The sequence below is a fragment of the Lissotriton helveticus genome, chromosome 1_1 (genome assembly GCF_964261635.1).
Source record: "Lissotriton helveticus chromosome 1_1, aLisHel1.1, whole genome shotgun sequence".
NCBI lineage: Eukaryota > Metazoa > Chordata > Amphibia > Caudata > Salamandridae > Lissotriton > Lissotriton helveticus.
Genome location: NC_136057.1, coordinates 725,951,500 through 725,972,883, shown reverse-complemented (window position 1 = coordinate 725,972,883; position 21,384 = coordinate 725,951,500). Strand labels below are relative to the sequence as shown.

Below are 21,384 nucleotides of genomic sequence, written 5' to 3'. Positions count from 1 at the left end.
TGATGCACTGCTAGCATCCTGAAATGATGAAAAACACTCTGGCATACTCTCCTGGAAAGACAAGCCAGTGAATGACCATGCAAACCTGTCACTTCTCTCACTCTGCAAGGATCTAATTCTTGCAACAACCTTATTTTCTGCTTCAAACTTTTCTTATTAAATGACCGTACAAAATCACAAAGCAAATTGATGGAATCCTGTCGCACACTACAAATACTACTACACTTCCAGGTGTACACAGGACCCTTAGCACGTCTTCCTAAAACCTCATTACCTAACACCTCTTCTGTCTCTGTTGTCACAAGTTTTTCTTTTTCAACTGGACAACCATCTTTCACTTCATAAGCACGACCACTGGTGTCAACTGCATGCACCAAATCATTATCCTGGAAATAACTCTCCTCATTAAAAAATGCCTCACAGCTTGAACTATGCATCCATTTTCCAGAAAAAACTTCACAAAAATTACTACGATTAACTATTCTCTTCCATCTACTATTTCTTTTGAAATCATAAATTGCCTTGTTTAGCTTCCTAATTCTATTGATTATCAAAATAAATAACTTACGTTTAATTTCAAATGCCTGATCAATAACTTTCTCAACTTTTTTTTTTCTCTTATAAAAAACTAGTTTCTGTTGACCTTTCTTAATATTTTTTAACAAATTGCCAATTATCCTGTTGCGGAACATTCGTTTACGAATGTCCCTAAACTGTTGTTTCCTTCTACTATCATGCACAGAGTTATCTCTTGCTCTAGCAGTAACATTTTTGATTGGCCTTTCCTTTCCATTTGATTTGCTTCTCTTTTTATGGACTGAAACATTTTCTGTAGTAATATTTTTTTTACTACACATATTTCTTATGAAATATTTTGTGCTCTTACCCGGTGCTTTCTTCGTGACTTGACAAATCTTTTTGTTAGAGGACTGCTGCTTATTTTGTTTCACCTGCTGTCTTTGACGTTTTGCAGCCTTTCTCTGTCTTTCTATTGTTGGCATGGTGAAATCTTGAAATGATCTGCAGTTGAATCTGTGGTAAAATATAATAAAAAATGTTATTAACCATTATTACCAAACAGTAAATCAATAACAGTGATCAAAAACTTAACACACTACTTGACATTTTAAATAGAAGATTTTTTAGTCCTTGGCAAATTTACAATACAGAAATAGCAGAAAAGAAATGACATTTATATTTATGTTACCTGTGCTATTTTATATGTGAATCTGATCTAATTTTATGAGCATATTTTAATATTTTATTGAAGACACTACACATAACCTGTTTTTGAAGGTGTCTTTATTTTTAAATTAAACGGTTTACATTTTTACTTTTTATTAATTATACATTTTAAAAATAAATGTTTATATTTCCATAGGCTCAAGCAGGTCAGCTTCCCACCCTATGTCATATAATTCGGACAAATCTGCATCCTCATCACGCTCTTCTTCATCCTCAGGATTTAAATCATCCAATGGATCAACATCCACTGATGTTTCAATTACAAGTTCAATGATGAGGTCAAAATCAACTGATTGCAGATTGTCGCTCATGTTGATGTTGTCTTTATCTTTAAAGAAAGATAACAACAATGAGATGTTGCAGAGTAAGAGACAAATCTCAGAGATTATAATAGTAAAATTGTTTAACAAGAGTAATATTTTGCAGCTATTATTTAGCCATGTCCAGCAATGCTGATCAGGTGAAGACTATGTCTAATTTTTCAGTGAACAGGACTCATCTCTTCTTAACCTTGGATAAGCCTCACCGACTCTGTGTGTCCTGCACATACTTAAATGTAAAGGGGCAGATTTATGTTAAATGGCACATCCCCAGGCATGCACCAGTTAACGTGCACCGATGCTCTGCCACCCATGGTGTGCCGTATTTACAATCAGATAGGAGAAAGCTGCGTCAAAACCGTGCGCCTGCTTTAAGCAGGCATAGGTCTTGACGCAACATTGTGGAGATGGGGCACCCCTGAGCCTTGCTTGAGCTGCATCGCACTTGCGATACAACTCCAGCAATCACTACCTTTACAGCACAGATACATCACGCATTTGTGCCATTTTTGCCCCATGATGCCCCGCATTGTAAATGCAGCACACCATGGGTGGCGGAACAGCGGCGCAGGATGACTGACACATCCCTGGTGATGCACCAGTCATCATAAATCTATCCCTAAGCTTCTTATCTTGTTACAGATGAACCGCCATATGTACCATCAAACTATTTTGCATTTCCTAAATAGCGAATTTTAAGGAATAAATAGCAATTCTTTACCATTCCTAATTTGCAATGAGCAAATTGCTAATTGCAAGTTACCCATTCATTTCCATGGGCTAGGAGCCTCATAGGAATGAAGGTTTAATTTGCGATTAGCAATTTGCTCATCACAAATTAGGAATTTTTCCAAGGGTGCAGGGGTGTCTCAAGAACACCCTGCTGCACCCCTGAAAAAGAAATTTGGGGGCATATGGCACACATACATGCCCTAAGGGCATGTGTTGGCGTCATATGGGACCTTTTGTTTTTTTGAAAAAAAGCTTTTTGAAAAGAATTCACAAATTACCACCAATTTACCACAATAGTTTCCAAATCCTTAATGTCATTTTTTACATATTTTTTGTTTGATACATTGCATTTAAGTAATCGCAAAATTTGCAAATCCTTCAGTGCAATCGCAAAATAAGGAATAGCAAATTTTGCTACTCCTTATTTTGCATCAAACTTGTTTGATACATACCATTTGTCTAATTAACATTCGCAAAGGCCGAAATTCGCAGAATTTTGATCTTTGCGAATGCTAATTAGCTTGATACATATGGCCCCAAGTGAGGCCTGTCTTGCAACATGGTGCATCTTTTGCATCACTGCTGCATTGGTTTCATGTGGTACGTTTTTTTTACACCATGACATATCTGCCTAAATGCATCAATTTGTAATTTTGTCGCCTCATAGCAAATCTTTTGCACCGCCGCTGCATCATAAAAGTGACGCACAGTGGCGCAAAAGAGGCATACACCTATCATAAATCTGTCCCTAGCATTTTAAATGATTAATCCAGGATGACGATAAGGTGTGGCCTACCCAAAGGTTTGTTTAAGGTGAGGCCTACTCAGGATTGCAGATTAAAGTTACGCTTGATGAAGAATACAGAGGAGATAATACATGTAAAGGCCTACCAATGAAGTAAGTGATTTGCACTTTATTTCGCCAGTCATCATAAATGTATCCCTAAGCTTCTTATCTTGTTACAGATGAACCACCATATGTACCATCAAACTATTTTGCATTTCCTAAATAGCGAATTTTAAGGAATAAATAGCAATTCTTTACCATTCCTAATTTGCAATGAGCAATTTGCTAATTGCAAATTACCCATTCATTTCCATGGGCTAGGAGGCTCATAGGAATGAAGGTTCAATTTGCGATTAGCAATTAGCTCATCACAAAATAGGAATTTTTCCAAGGGTGCAGGGGTGTCTCAAGAACACCCTGCTGCACCCCCTGAAAAAGAAATTTGGGGGCATATGGCGCACATACATGCCCTAAGGGCATGTATGGGCGTCATATGGCACCTTTTGTTTTTTGGAAAAAAAGCTTTTTGAAAAGAATTCACAAATTACCACCAACTAGAAGTTGGTGGTAGTTTCCAAATCCTTAATGTCATTTTTTTACATATTTTTTGTTTGATACATTGCATTTAAGTAATCGCAAAATTTGCAAATCCTTCAGTGCAATCGCAAAATAAGGAATAGCAAATTTTGCTATTCCTTATTTTGCATCAAACTTGTTTGATACATACCATTTGTCTAATTAGCATTCGCAAAGGCCGAAATTCGCAGACCTGCATATCCAGTGCATTCTTTCATTTAATGATTTTTTATTGACCATTCAAAATACATCTTTCAAATAACTCATCCGTGCACCCTAACTTTCTGTTTTCAGCAATCAAAATCCACCAATCACTGTTACTGCTTCATGAACACAGAAACTCCACAGTTTTTTTCATTTTAAACTCTCATTTTTTCAACTGCCATTTCATTGCCACACTTCATCTGACTGCAGGAGAACCTTCTCTCACCATGTTTTCTGTCTGGATTGTTGGACATAGTTATATTCACTGGGCTCAAAGGTACGCTGAAAACAGGAATTTACCTAACCTCAATTTACAAGATGTGGAAATTAAGTGGTTTGGCCACAGAGGATTAAAATGTCACCAATTGATACCATTGGTGAAAACCTTTATGCATTTGCCCAAACCTGACCTGTTAATTGTGCACTGTGGAGGTAATGACTTGGGCACTTTGACTGGTGTAGGTCTGGAAATGCTTTTAAAGGACACCTTTGAGCAATTAATGGCACTTTTTCCTCAGACTGCCTTGGTATATTCAAATATATGCCAAAGACAGAAATGGAGGTGGTCAAACCAATTTTGTCCACAAATTGAGAAGTCGAGGAAGCATGTAAACAAATCTGTTTCAGCTTACATGAGAGACCATGGAATGGGCTCCCTGTACAACAATAACTTGCGTTACTACATGCAAGATATCTACAGAGGAGGTGGAGTTCACTTCTCAGATGAGGGCAACAGAATTTTCACTCTGAATTTAAGAATGTGCATTGGTACCTACTTATAAGTACCTAAATGTACCATAAACCCAAAAGCTCTTCTCAGAGCTACCCTACATCTGATCACTCACAATTGTTATTTTTCCTCTAACTTTTTTCACTAATTTTCAACAAAGTACGCTCCCTGGGACGCTACCCGGTACGCGAACCGGGAGCTAACCTCGCGAAACTTTAAAAAAAAATGTTTTTTGTTCGCACATATAAGCCTCCTCAGCCACCCTCACAAAACCTAGGGGGTCAAGATAAGTCTACTGTGCCCCCTTCTACCCATTCTGAACATTATTTGCCCTCCATTTTGTATCTTAATTCGACCGAAACACAAAATGGTGGACTCCCGTAACGCTTAAGGTTCGCGAACCGGGGCGCTTAACGGTTCGCTTACCGGGTCGCTCCCTGGGAAGCGCACCATCAAAAAAGGTGGGAAAGTAGTTCACAGAAAAGCCACTGGAGACAATTTCACCAAATATAGATTAGCTCATACTACATACCAATCCCTACCATTTTCACAAATTTGATTGGAATTCCATTTAGCCATTTAGCCTGTAGACCTCTCTAAATACCGTGAGGTAAATTACTTCACAAAACACATCTGAAGTGTTGGAATTGACAACCAATTAATATGTTACTTTCATTTTCTACTTTTTTTACCTGACATTTCATTGGTTATATACCTGAATATATATAAAGGAAGAGAAGAAAACACAGCCATTTTGACTACTACTTCTTGGTGTACATTTCAATAGGATTTTCACTAATTCCTTCAACTTCTTTCTAAAGGTAAGTTTTTATTTTTAAAACTGAAGTATATTGTGCACTATAAGTTAATATGGTAAAATTTTTCTGATAGTTATATACTATCCCTCTGTAGTAGTTATAGATTTAGATAGACTTCTCTGTTATAGTTATGGATGGAGTTAGGCTTCTCTTGTATAATTATGAATTTACTTACGTTAAATCACATACACTTTTTTATATTCCTACTTCCACTCTGATACTATACACTGCCCAAAGATAAATTCACTGATAAAAACTGCCTATCTAAAATTAATCCCAACAGTGCCCTATCTCTACTAATATATATTTTTTTAATCTAAATTTCAGGCAAAATGGAAGGTGAACAGAAAGTTGAATTTCAAATTGTCCTGCAAGAGAGCAGCCAAGAAATCATTGATGAAAATGATATTGAATTTTTCGATGAAACTTTAGACAAAGAACTACTGCAATGTGTACAAGCAGTAGATAACCTCCTTGAAAATGAGGACATTTTACACCCTCAGAGACTACAATGTATATTCAATGATAATTATGAAATTTCTGACAATGAAATGTTAGAAAGTTTAATAAATTATGAAACACAATCACAATAAAAAAAAATGCTTAAAAAATAAAGAAAATAAAAAATAATCAACAAAACCAACAATCAATTAACATACAGCATTTGAAAAGTCTATCATTCATTTTTCATTGTAGTACGCTGCCTAGAACGCTTCCCGGTTCGCGGACCGGGCGCTACCCACGCAAAAAAACAAAATTTTTTTTATTTTTTTTTGCCCCGCGGGGCCCTTTTAAAGCCTCCACATTAAACCTAGGGGGTCAGGGAGGATCTACTATGCCCCCTTATGGTTATTTCCCCCTTTGTTTTGGCCTCCTCTTGTCTCTCAATCCTACCGAGAGACAAGATGGCGGCCGCTCCGGACTGTTTAGAATGTTGACAGACACCGGAGAGCCAATCAGCTTCGCTACGCGAAGTTCCGGTACGCTTAAGGTCCGCGGACCGGAGCGCTGCCTGGAGCGCGCTTACAGATATATATCTTTTTTTAAACGTTAATTTCTCAAAATCCACTGGAGCACATATGCCGTTGCTATGTCTCAATATATGTGCTCCAGTGGATTTTGATAAATTAACGTTTAAAAAAATATATATATCTGTAACAGCGCTCCGGTTAGCGCCCCGGTTCGCGTACCTGACGCGTAACGGAACTTCGCGAAGCGAAGCTGATTGGCTCTCCGGTGGCTGTCAACATTCTAAACAGTCCGGAGCGGCCGCCATCTTGTCTCTCGGTAGGATCGAGAGACAAGATGTGGTGAAAAACGAACGGGGAAATGAAGGAAAGGGGGCAAGGTAGACCCCTCCTGACCCCCTAGGATTGATGAGAGGGATATTAAAGTGCCCCGCGGGGCAAAAATAAAAAATAACAATTTTTGCGATTTTTCGCCGTAGAGGCGCGTCCCGGTACGCGAACCGGGCAGCTCACCGGGCAGCTAACCGGGCAGCTAACCGGCAGCGTAGCTGTCAACATTGTAAACAGTCCGGAGCGGCCGCCATCTTGTTTCTCGGTAGGTTCGAGAGACAAGATGTGGTGAAAAATGAAGGGGGAAATGAAGGAAAGGGGGCAAGGTAAACCCCTCCTGACCCCCTAGGATTGATGAGGGGGATATTAAAGTCCCCCGCGGGGCAAAAAAAAAAAAAGAAATTTTGCGATTTTTCGCGGTAGAGGCGCTTCCCGGTAAGCGTGCTCCGGCGCACTTACGTTACGGGTTTTGTTTGCGCTGCAGAGCCGATATGTCACGGTTATGCGACGCGTCATGAGGCGTCTCACGTGGCTACGTGATACGTCACGTAATAAAGAATATATTTTACAGATATAGATATTAGCTTTTAAAAAACCAATGAAATTCACTGAAAAAACCATAGGTTATAGACCATATATAGTTAGGAATTTGCATTTACAAAACCTTGAAAATTCACTGAAAAAACCATAGGTTAGAGACCATATATAGTTAGCTGGACATTTTATTGACATAAAACCAATGAAATTCCATATATAGTTAGTTGCACTAACTATATATCGCGAACCCGCAATCCACTGCTGATGATGTCACATATTACATCATTCATGACATGGTCAGTGACATCACTGATGACATCTCAAATGACATCTCAAATGACATCACTGATGACATCACTGATGACATCTCAAATGACATCACTGATGACATCATGACACACCAATACCAGTTACTACATACGCACTCACTGATTCCTACGTCTACACACACATTCACTCATTCACCCATACAATCACTCATACATACAATCACTCATTATTACAACACTATCATATGCACTCATACACCTATGCAGACACTCACACACTGCCACTCATCCATGGAGTTACTCACACACCTAGTCAGTCCTGTAAAGAATCAATCACACTTCGATTTCCTCATCTATACAGTTAAACACAGAACACCATACTTCAGTGACATCACTGATGACATCACTGATGACATCTCAAATGACATCACTGATGACATCTCAAATGACATCACTGATGACATCATGACACACCAATACCAGTTACTACATACGCACTCACTGATTCCTACGTCTACACACACATTCACTCATTCACCCATACAATCACTCATACATACAGTCACTCAATATTACAACACTATCATATGCACTCATACACCTATGCAGACACTCACACACTGCCACTCATCCATGGAGTTACTCACACACCTAGTCCGTCCTGTAAAGAATCAATCACACTTCGATTTCCTCATCTATACAGTTAAACACAGAACACCATACTTCAGTGACATCACTGATGACATCACTGATGACATCTCAAATGACATCACTGATGACATCTCAAATGACATCACTGATGACATCATGACACACCAATACCAGTTACTACATACACACTCACTGATTCCTACGTCTACACACACATTCACTCATTCACCCATACAATCACTCATACATACAGTCACTCAATATTACAACACTATCATATGCACTCATACACCTATGCAGACACTCACACACTGCCACTCATCCATGGAGTTACTCACACACCTAGTCAGTCCTGTAAAGAATCAATCACACTTCCATTTCCTCATCTATACAGTTAAACACAGAACACCATACTTTTTCACACATATACTAACACATACTTACTCTCTTATACAATCACTGATACAAGTACACATTGATATGCACAGAGTCACACACCTCCCAGCCAGCCACACACACACTCAGTCTTCCATACATCCACTCATTCTTCAATATGTAAAACATATTTAAACTTTACAAAAACACACAGACACTAGATGATGTCATCAGTGATGTCATCAGTGATGTCATTTGAGATGTCATCAGTGATGTCATCAGTGATGTCACTGACCATGTCATGAATGATGTAATATGTGACATCATCAGCAGTGGATTGCGGGTGCGCGATATATAGTTAGTGCAACTAACTATATATGGAATTTCATTGGTTTTATGTCAATAAAATGTCCAGCTTACTATATATGGTCTCTAACCTATGGTTTTTTCAGAAATATATATATATATGTATATATATATATATATATACTGAGACAGAGGCTCAAAGTACACATGTGTGTTGGTGCAACTTTTGATGTACCCTGATTGATTTAACCATACGTTCATTCATATACTGAAACAACAGCCTAATGTGACTTTATGAATATATGCCAATGGGGTTAGTCTACGTAATGAATTAGTGATTTATCACAGCATATCTCCTCGGCATTTTAGATTATGGCAGCGCAATTTTTATACATATATTATTTTAACTGTGCAGCTGAGCACAATGGTTTGATTTGGCATATGTAATTATCTGGCTCACATTAATATGAAGGTTGTTTCTTTTAAATGTTTAGTGCTCTAGTATGATTCATTTTAATGTGCTACAGTGGTTTGTTTGCACTATGTGTTTGATTGTTTATGACATTAATAGCCACGATGCACACATCGTTTATAAATTGTTTCTATTCATGAGTCCACCGAATATATGGGATAACTACATTTTTAGTCGTCATGAACTTTTCTATGTCCATGATTTCAAAAGTGTTTATAGGCCGACACCAATATGGCGCTCATTAGATTGAGGAAGGCTGCTGAGTCAGCCGAAACGCGCCTCTCTTTACTGGGTCGGAGGAGACTTCATTGAAAAAAAAGGCCTTCACCTGAATATCCCTTGTGTGCTTGCTCTTTTCCTGAAGTGGAGCAGTGGTTTCTATATATATAGAGAGACATGCAATATATTTGAGTTGGTGTTGAGAGCAGAACGGAAGTTGTACATTGAAGCCTGTGATGTTGCTGTCCCAAAATTATCCACAGTTTTAATCTCCTGATGACAGCCAAATAAATACATTAATTCCAGCAGTGGAGACTGATTACTAAAGTCTTTGACTTGCATTGTTTATTACCAGCTCAACAGAAAAATCGAACAACAAGGAGGAAAGAGAGAGTCAGCAGAAGAGAAGCGAGCAGTGAAAATGGTGCTGGCTATGGTGACTGCTTTTCTTATTTGTTGGCTGCCATACGCAATCTTCGCTCTCATAATTGTCATCAATCCCTCTATATACATTTCGCCAATTGCTGCAACACTGCCAACATATTTTGCTAAGACGAGTCCGGTCTATAATCCAATTATTTACCTTTTCTTCAACCGACAGGTAAGGGCAGTTATGATTTGGACACCTAACACCAGTTTATATATAGCTTGTATTTTTGGGGGGATTGTGCGATTGTTGACTGGGAAAGAAATGTTTACCAAAGTAAGGCTTTGTAGATGTGTTTATTATATTTAGTGATGTATCTCTGAGTCCATTCAGCACTCTGGAGGAAGTGGATCCCATAACATATAGAATAAAGATTTCTTCCAAAAACTGCCTAGACCTGATAGCAAAAAAGCTTATTGCTTTTCCCTGCAGCTTGTTTTCTATAACTCCCACAGACGATGAGAAGTATGGGCAGGGTTGGACATTAAGGACAAGCTCCTAATGGTATAGAGGTCATATGCTCCAGGTTCTAATTCTACTTTCAGTTCAAAAGACATCATTAGGTATCCAGGAAAATGAAAAAAAAAGTTATTTGTAAAGATAACACCTTGTGGAATATGGTGAAGTCCACGGGTAAACCACACAGATATGGGGACACAGTAAGGATTCCAAGGCAGAGGGAAAACTCCTGGCTTACTATGGACAAGAAAGGTCCCCAACTACATCTGGGATTGATGCTTTGCGCATTATGTGTCCTTATTGATGTGAATACTTTCATGGCTGGAAACAAATGGTAATGCCCATAAAAGCCGCAAGTCCTTTAAAGACCCTAATTGTTTTGTACGTGGGATTGAGGGAAACCCTCCGGGGTTTGCCTCAATCCCACCTACAAAACAATTAGGTTATTTTGTCTGTTAATGAAGAAATTATTCCCTCTAATCCTAAATCAGTGTAAAAAATCTTCAAAACGCTCAAGGCTTTTTTTTATATCGGCATGAAACAAAAATAGCAATATCGCAAAGTGTAGATATCCATGATGCAATAATGTGCACCTTCTCAGACACACTTTAGAACTCTTCTATAGTGAGGAAAACTATCACCTGAAGTGCAATCTGAATACTTCTGAAATGGAGACATCCTGCAGAATTTGGGAGGTCATTTGTGCAGCAAATCCACTTTTCTTGCATATTCACCTTGATTTTTCACCTTTTTCTGAACCCTATTTTTCCTTCACTTAGAAATCTGTGTTCTTTTACCTTTACCCCTGCTAACTAGGGGTAAAGTGCCTATTCCCCATTTAAACATGGTTAAATTGGCTTATCTCTGATTGACATTTAATTTGTCTACCAGCCCCTAGTATATGGTATACAAAATGTGCCCAGGGCCTGAAAGTTAAATGGCTCCTGTTGACTCTGGCACCTATTGCATCAATTGTGCCATCCACAGAGTGGGCCTGTAAAACATGGCTTCAGGCCTTCCATGTGAAACCTGATTGCAGCGGCCTAAAAACCTGCTGTCAAACCTGTAAAAAAAAACGTTTCTGACAAGCAAAACACCCTGCTTTAAATATTAATGCACCCCTAAGTTCCACCTTGTTGCCCACAAGGTCAGATGCCAGATATTGAAAATGGGAACATATGTGCCTTTAAAGTTGGCATGTTCCTCCACTCACAAGCCCTCAAAAGCAATTTTTGTTGGCAGGGGTGTAGTAGAATCCTAGAAAATGTCAATGTAGAGATTATAAACTTTAATCTGTAACATTTGACTGTAAACAATTACTGTGAGAAAGTAGTGTAATAGTTTAACTGGATTGGGTCCACCACAAGTAATAAAGTCACTATCCTGTTAGGCTCAGTCAAAGTAATTTAAACCTCAGCTCCACCTGTAACAGTAATGGAACAAAGCAGAAAGGTTTAGCTTAATGAATATGCAGAATGCATTTAGAAATACCATAACAGGAAAAAAATTGACAACATAACACAATAAAAATCTCACTACAATGAATAAATATGGAGAAAAATGTAATAAGCAAAATGGCATAAAATTGACATAAATTCAATAGGAGGTACTGGAGATATGAATTTTTAAATATTTAAGGGAAAACTGCACCAAAAATTAGGAGTGAAGCAATTTTGTCGAACTATAGAAGTCAGGACACAAACCCTGGGAGATGTTTAGCAGTATGCTAGTGATGGAGTCAGAAAACCAGCAGCATCATTCCAGAAAAAGTGCAGTAATCACACCAAAAATGGAACTTTTCTACAGCTACAAAAGTAATTTAAAGACTTTTTATAATATTTATTAAAAATCCAATTTAGGGGCTCATTACAATGTCGGGCGGAAAGCCTCCTCCCTACTCGAAACCGGGACCGACCGACTTGGGGTCGGCGATTCCGATCACCGGACTTCGATGCAACGAGCACTGTTCGGTCGGATTCCCATTGTTTCCTAGGGGAGCTCTTGTTACGCCCAACAACTGGCCATAACCCAGGCTCCTTTGGGGAAATGGGGTGTTTGCGGAAAACCCTGCACCCTGTTCCAGGCACCCCACGGTGCGTGCCACACAGTGCTGGGTTTAACAGAGGGGTCCCTTTGGTAACCCCTCAGCCATCAACCGAAGGCCGCAGGTGCTAGCGGGTCCTGCCAGGGGCCCCCAAGTCACTTTCCGACAGCCTTTCCGTGTCAGACAAGCTGATGTGGAAAGGCTGTTGGAAATCGACATCGTAATCCCAACTGCAGAAACGCTGTCCATAGGGGTGTACTATGCAGTTCCAACCAACCGACCAATTCGGTCAGAAGGGCTCCGAAGCAACCAAGGAGATTCCGACTGTCGGGAGGAGGCTTTCTGCCCAACATCGTAATGAGCCCCTTAATTGCAATGTTAGATTTTTTGTAAATATTCAGGAAACTTCATTTTTTAAACATTACTTTTAACCTGCCTGAACCTCAGTTGCTAATTAGCAGTAACCTACTGACACCTGGTGTGCTAGTGATTGGCTTTAATGAGGTGTGAAAACTGCTTCCAGAGCAGAAAGAATGACTTGAGTATGGATGTGTTTCTTCTCCTTTTAGGAAGACTAGTTAGACTTGACCCAGAAACTTCATTTACTTGAAAAAGGCTGAATAGACACTGTAGAGAAGATAGAGAATAGTCTGCAAACCAACAGCTTAAGCCCCTACCATCATTTTATCATAAGGTTCTCCTTGACAGGCCAGGTAGAGTATATTGGAGACAGGTAATAGAGAACATTGTTTATAATCATTTCAGGGATGTGCAGAGACGATTTCTCTGATTAAACGTTTTCTACAGTTTTAACACTGGGGATCTTCCACCTACTGTTACTTGCCTCAGACCTCTGCTTGCAGATGTTGAATTAACAGTCAGAGAAATGTGGTGGATAAAACACATGTCTCTTCAAGGATTGGAGGTGTAGTTGTTCCTGTCTCCTGTACAGGTGGAAGGTTGACTCTTGGCCACTTCGTTTTGCTTTTAATTATGTTGGTAGAAAGATACACAACCACTCCAATCAGCAGAACTGGATTTGTTGAGGTAAACCATAACGCAACCAAAACACATGCAAACACGACAGTAGACATTCAATATTAAGTAGTTGATGCTCATCTTAGAACGGTCCACAGTACAAACTTCATAAGGGACTGGTTAAGGGATTAATCATATCATGTGCATGCCCCCAGGTATGTACAAACAATTTCCCCCAGGGGACAGAGTGAACATACAGCTAAGAGACTTTCCTTAGTAGCACCTGTGGTTTGTTTCTTTTAGACATGCATTTCATCTGCATATAGTATAACGTGTAGCACCGTATTATGGCCAAATCAAGCAGTGCAGTGCAGTAAGTTGCCTTGCACCAGGTGCAAGGGTGCCTGCATTGTAAAGAGTTTTGTTTTTGTGCAGGAAAGGGCACCTTCCTGCACAAAAATAATCCCCTAGGGCTTTTTCCTCTTTCTATGTGTGCGTCAGAAATCAGCACACATAGAAAGAGGAAAAGAAAGGGATACAAAAACATATTCCTCCATATTATGCCTCATCTGGAGAGGTGTAGGTTTTTGTGCATTCCCAGGTCTACCACTACTGGTAAATCTGGAAATACGTCAAAATCCATGAATATTGTGTGGGAACATTCAAGCAGCGCCCATGGAAATGCCTGAATAGGGCAATGTTGCAATGCAGCGATTTGCGCTGTGCTGCATCATTCGCAATTATATGAAGCCACTCCGGACCCTGCAAGGTGACCTTGCGTGGCTTTATAAATCTCATTTTTAATTCGCGTCACTCTTGCACCATGTTGGGTGGTTGTAAATATGCCCCTTATTTTTCCTAAAACTTTTCTACAAGCACTTTGCATAATACATCCAGTTCTTGTTATTTAGGACGGTATCCTACCATTAAACTCAAACTCCATTTTACTAAATAAATTGCTGTTCTTTATAGCAAAGCCATTTCTTTATTTCTTATTTCCTATGTAATGACAACAGAACGTGAAGCCTGTCACAGTTTTCGACTAGATACAGCATACATATCACATTCAATTAGGTGGCCTCATAATTGAAAGAGCCACAGAAAGCACATTGATATGATTAAGGTGCAAGTTCACATATTTTGCAGTACATATATTGTCATGTTATTTTCATTATTTGTTAGTTTAATTGGAATCATGTGTACGGAAATGTTAGAAGAAATATACAAGTCACACGTTATAAAATGTGGGTCTTTGTCTCGAATTTTTCATAAGTATGCTCGTGTCCCGTATTTTCTGTAATCTTCCCAAGAACTACGTTTTAGCATATAAAACACATCAAACAGGCAAAATCCATTATTGAACCAATTTCAAAGCCAGTGTTGCCATTTTAGTTCCATAGTCCATATTGCCTCCCATTGCCTCTGTCATACAAATGTATTTTCATTTACTGAATTTGCGTATCATGGTAGCAATCAATAATGGCCTGGTCTATTAAGGTCGTTACCAAGGGAGATGGGCGGGTTCAGTGTGACATTGTTCACTCTCCTCCAGGTTGCTCTGGAAATCCAGGTCCACAGACACACCAACAACAGACCAAGTGAGCCGAAAATTAAACCTTTACTGCTAAAGATAATTACCTTGCTGTGCCTTAATAAAATGCACATTTCCGGATTCTTCTAAGAGTTCGTGTCCCTTGGCTTCAGAGAGGGACGATGGACCTCCCCCTGCACCTGAGTAGCTACAGCAGTGCTTCTCTCTAACTGCATAAGGCCTGATCCTGCCAGGGTGCCAGTCGCCTGCATAGCAAAGGCTTCAGATTCCTATCCAACGAATCATTCGTATCCTGTTATTGATGTTGAGAATGCTCATTTTATCCTGAGGAGGCAGTTGTTAATTCCACAGGGGGAGGGTTGCTCTTTGATGTGTTGCATTTGTGCAAGTCGCTATAATAAATGCACCCTAGAGGAAAAAATGTCATTTGATACCTGCAGCATGAATTATGTGCAAAGGCAATTATACGAGGTTCCACATTTCTGTGTGTTTCTAAGCTTTGGCACTAAAATACTAGATTCATTCTGTTTACCAACAAGAAAATATCCACCTCAAAGGGGAGCCTTCAAAATACATTTCAGCAGAGCATGCTATGAGCACAGGTGTTTTCCTGAATCATGCGCATCACAATTTTCCTCTTCACTTGGATACCATGGTGCATCCAATGCGTATAGGCTCCATGAGATGGATCTAGTTCCTGAGATAATGGTGTCAGAGTAACTAACTTTTGTTTCGATAAGGTCATCCATAGCTTACTCTCACTGCATGAAACTCGTTTCTCATCTCGAAGGCTATCACCATGTTCCTTACTATATTAATTTAGTTAACTGCATGTTTGAGAATGAACGCATTGACCTCATCCTCTGCATATTGCCCTATCTTAAATTTCATATGGTGAACCAAAAAGCTGCTGTTTCCTATTAAAAAGTGAATTAATGGTCCCTGTAGTATCCAACATGTAAAAGAGATTTGCCTTGTCAGATGCGAATTATGGATCATCCATTTATCAAGAAGCATATGCTCACAAACAAAAGGAACACGCATATGTTCAATGGCCTTGATTACCAGTGGGAATGTGTTTTCTGAGCCCTGCATAAACCTCTGTTTGCACAGAGGTAGGAACTATAAGTTGGGTGGTATATACTGCATCCGGTAATTACCAAATGCATTAAATATCCCACCCTTTTTAACATATCTGCAGTTCAAACAAGCTGAAATTTAACAGGTGAAATGCGTATGGCATAACATAACATAACATAACATAACATGTACTTTTGTATAGCGCACGTATCACCCGAAAGTCTCAAGGCGCTGAATAACAGAGGTGAATGTTACCCAACTCAATGGTACTCATTTTATCGACCTCAGATGGATGAAAGGCTGAGTGAACCCGCCAGGATTAGAACCTGTGACCATGAGATCGAACACAGGCCCCTACAGTGGATGCATTTGTCCACTGCGCCACCAGACCCAGCTTTTACTGTACCATACAGATTGTAGCGCGGTAAGCCCCACAATCCTCATGTTATTTCCCAGAAACTCATAATTGGGGCTATTTATTGCACGCAATAAGTAATATATCAGAGGCTATCGTTATTTATTTTAAATAAAAAGGACCCAGATTCCGGTAAACTCAGAATAAGAGTCTAAGTCTGCTTTATTGGTCCTCTCTCTGCTTACCTGTCATTCACGACCACCACAATGGTCATACAGTATATATTTAAATGCATCTGGCACCATAGTTGATATTATTTGAGTTTCTGGCCATGTTTAATTTCATTACTTTTGTTTCTTATTTGAAAGGAAAATCACAGGATATGGTCAATGCATTCAGACACTGGTCATCCACGAAAATGTAAATTATTGATTTTGAGCAGTTTTATATCCAAATGCATAGTGGTTATTTACCTTCCTTTCAGTGGATTATCAAGATACCCTGTCTCACAGGATGTTAGATTGCCTTCTTTTGATGGGAACAGTCTGAACAGAAAGGCATATAGTTATTGTGACATGCAGGCAGAGCTCAATTTGAGCCGGTGGTTTCTGGTACTGCGCAGCGTCACTTAATTGCAGGAACCTGCACTTATGACAGCTGCCACATGTTATGTTATAGTGGCTTGTAGAGCGCACAGCTGCCCCAGCAATGGGGCGTCCCGGTGCTGAAAGCAGAAAACTGCACAGCTAGTGTCCAGAAGGCAACTGACAGCTTTACGAAAAGGCAGATAGGTCTTTATACTGCGGGTGGAAGAAGGGAGCACATTCCAAAGTTTCTAAGCCAACACACGGAAGGAGCGCCCTCCAGCATGGACCCTCCTCACCCTAGGGACAGCCACAAGATTCTGTCCCATAGACCGAAGTAGGCGGGAGGGGGTATAAAAGGTATGCATATTGGCCAGGCTACCATGAGAAGAAAAATTCACAATTTTAAACGTAATGCAGAGGGCCTTGAATTCTATGCATAATAAGTAGCCCGTTCCAACTGAATTGACCTATGGTATTGCTTGATCGCAATTTGAAAGGGCCTCTTCAATTTGGGGTCATAATTCCTCCTCCATGCTCTCTCCAGCCTCTTGCACTCTTTGCACATGGAAGTGAGCATAGAGTTGTACCAGGGACTAGATTTGGAGCTGTGGCTTTTAGACCATTTTGCTGGGATAAGGAAGTCGAGGGCACCAAAAATACAGTCTAACAGCAATTTGTCGGCAAAATCTGAGTTGGCTGGAAAACTAGGCAGAGATGAGGAAAGAAGGATTTGGAATTGCGCAATGTTTATGCCAAGGGCGTCTAAGTGTATGCTTCTGAGACGCCCTGCACAAGGGCACAACCCCAGGGAGTGTCATTGGTATAAGATAATAATCTGATCAGCGCATAGGGGAAGGAGGGTGAACAGTCAGGAGAGCAAGATTAGTAAAAACTGGGTCCAATAAATGACCAGCAGAGTGTGTAGGGCCTTGCACTAGTTGGACTAGCTGACATGCCGCAAGGTCGTCCAGAAAGTTGCCCATGTCAGCATCCTGAGGATTGTCCAGATGCAGATTCAGATCCCCAAAAATACTGAAAGTCGCCACTCTCATGGCCAAAGGTCCTACAACATCAATAAGGGCAGTTCTAAGCTCTTTAGACGGCCTAGGCGGGCGATAGATCAATAAGCCCGACAGGGTGTAATTGGCATTAAGTGAGATCTTGAAGTGAACAGCTTCGCACCCCGCGAATGACTCCCTCTCAATGTTCCACGAATAGGAAGATTTACCAATAACTGCAATGCCACCCCCCTAGACCCTCTGTTGAGTGTCTCAATACTAAAACCCAGAGGGAGCGCCAAACCTGGCTCTACCACATTGTCACCTGACAGCCATGTCTCAGTTAGAAAAAGGGCATCGGCTCTTCATCTTGTAACAGGTCGTAGACATCGGCGTGGTGTTTAACTAAAGAATGGCAGTTGAGACTGAGAAGTTGTAAATGGTGGCACTGTTTGTGTAAGTTAAAGATGAGCAGAGAAACAGTTGTTTGGTAATTTAATATTTTATATTCATTAAAAACAACTAATACCTGCCCCCAAGCAATTCTTAAAGCTTCTCGAACAGTCTGAATAGTCAAACTTCAGTGTGAGGGTTAGTAGTTGTGTACCTACAGTGGCAATGTGCGGTGCAAACGGTGGTGGCCTCCTGATGGGGGACCCAGCACCTATATTTTTTTTAATTTAAGCACTGCGTGCAGGACGATACAGTACTCCAGCAACAATGTTTCTGTCTCTATGAGATGTACAGCAAGGTCATGTACAGCAAGTTCATACATGCACCCAAGTAACTTAACTTTCAATGGGCAACAGTCGCTTCTTTTGCTTGTGGCTGCTGCTTTTCGTTAGTCCACGCTTTTATATTGAAGAAGGTCTCACGGTTCTCAGCACAACTCAAACAGATTCACTTAAAGTAAGCCACAGGGTGTGTACAGTGCAACTAGATCACATAAGAACTGCAGCAATAACCTAGGCTGAAAATTCAGGCTCTGAACCCCTAAATGACGTTCGATGTTGGCATATATTGTTTCAAATTTTAAAAAGGCCTGTTACGTAGCTGGCAGTAAATAGCTTACAACTATGTGCTGCTGGAATGCCTCCAATTTACTAACATGCACCATAAATAGTATGATTCTTCTGTTAGCCTGGTGTGCAAAGTATTTAAAAAGTCCTATATTATCAAACAATCATTAATATACTCGTGAGAGAGGCATACAATGTTTCCAATAATGCTGAAATATGCACTGTGTTAGTCCAATCACTTATCTCAAATTCAACTTCTGGTTTACTGGTTCTGGACCCCCTGAGGATAAACTGCTAACATGGAGTTTTTTTTAGACTGTAACATAAAATATGGTGTAAAATGTATCGTGGGTCACAAATATCGTGCCAAAAATATAGTGATGTTAAAAACTTCGTGGGGCAGAATAGAACAGGTAAGAATATGGTCTTTTTAGTTATTTAATATAGCTTTTGAATATAGTTGTATATAATGTAATTGCACTAAATAGTTTGATAGTATTAGTTATTTTAGTATTATTGTTAGGATTATGATACTTGTGTTTAATTTGCTTTAAAAGAAGTTTTCATATGACATTCAATTTTTGTTTAATTTAATTAGAAATTATTAATTTAGGAGCAGGTTGTTGGGTTTGTAATAGGCTAGATTAGAAAGTTTCTTGAAATGCAAATTATCGTTTTTAATTTATCAATCATTGTTATATAATTTAATGTTTTAATTATGTAAATGAATCTTTTTTGTATAGTTATGTATTTTTTGTTATTTTAAAGATGTGTTGATTTTAATTCCTTTTTAATTTTTAACAGTGCATTTAATTGTTACACTATGGTAAATAATTTTATATCTAATAACTGACGTAATGTTATTTGATTGATGTAATATTTGATTTGATAATAATATTTTTTTCATTTTTATAATTGTATTTATGTATGCATTATTATTTTGTCAGTGTTTGTGTTTGATGTAAGATTTTTTAGCATTTGTTAATAATGTTACTTTTTATTTGTAATGTACAATGTTTCCTTTTAATGTTATTTGTTTTCTATTTCATGTATACATATATTTGTCGGTCTGTATTTAAACATTGGAGTGGGAATAATAAATATAGCCCCTCCAAATCCCAACTCTTGTCCTATTGTTGTTTAAATTGGAATGGGAATAGTAATTATGACCCCTCCCAAGTCCAGCACTTTTCCTATTTTTGTTAATGATGGACTGGTAATAGTAAATCAGACCCTTTTAAAGCCCGTTGCTTTCCCCATTTTTGCTAATGATGGAGTGGCAATGGAAAATCTCAGCCCTTCAAAGTCCAACACTTCCCCTACTGTTTCTCAGATTGGAATGAGAAAAGTAAATCTAACCCCTTAAAAGTCCAGCACTTTCTTTACTGCTGCCAAGACTGGAGTGTTGAAAGTAAATATGACCACTCAAAAGTCTGTTTTTGAGTGGTCAAAAGCTGTTTCCCTAATTTTGCTTAAATTGGAGTGGAAATACTAACTCTCACCCCTCCAAACTCCAACACTTTCCCAACTTTACTCAGATTGGAATGGGAATATTAATATGGCCCCTTCGAATTCTGACACTTTCCCTACTACTGCTAAGATTGGAGTGGGAAAAGTAAATCTGACCCCATCAAAGTCCAACATTTTCCCAATTTTAGCTTGCACTGACACTTTGTGGCATTCAAAGATTTCTGAAAAAATACCTAACAGGATTCTCAAGAATTAGTGTCAGTGTTCCAATCATGCAGAAATACATGATTTACCAGCAATAGAAAACATACACATATGCATATAAACACTGCTAGCCCAGAAGTCTCAAACATCAGACTGGTTCTTTACTGTGCAAGCGATTGTATTAGATTCAAGTCATAAACTGTTAGATAGCTTGAGCATTCTGATCTAGATCAGTCTGCAGTAGTGTGGCAATGGATATAAAAGTCAAATGTTTCATTACTGCCAAAGCCATCCTCAAGATTTACCATTTTCACTGCTTGTATTCAATCAAGTATATAGCAATCCCACAACAAACCTTACAAAGGCACAAGCCTTATTTCCATACATGACAACAGTTATTCGAGCAGGCACAGCAGAAAAAATATCTTAGGCTGCTATCAGTTGTTACCTGGACTTAAGGTCTTGCCACCCACAGGCCATGCCGATTATGGTACTTGTGGTGATGAGTGAGGTAGAAAACACTTAGGGCACCATTAGGATGTCGGGCGGATCGCCACCACCATGCGGGTGGTGGCGATCCGCCCGACATCCTTCCCCGCCCGCCACCCAGTTCCTCCCGCCATATTACTATGGCAGGGGGGACCGCGGCAGATGGAAAGACCGTCCGCCGCT

At 39.4% G+C, this 21,384-nt stretch overlaps 1 pseudogene; it reads left to right on the top strand.

The window, feature by feature from the left end:
* The window catches only part of LOC144770630 (parapinopsin-like), a 449,353-nt pseudogene that overhangs the window by 199,792 nt on the left and 228,177 nt on the right, over positions 1-21,384 (top strand).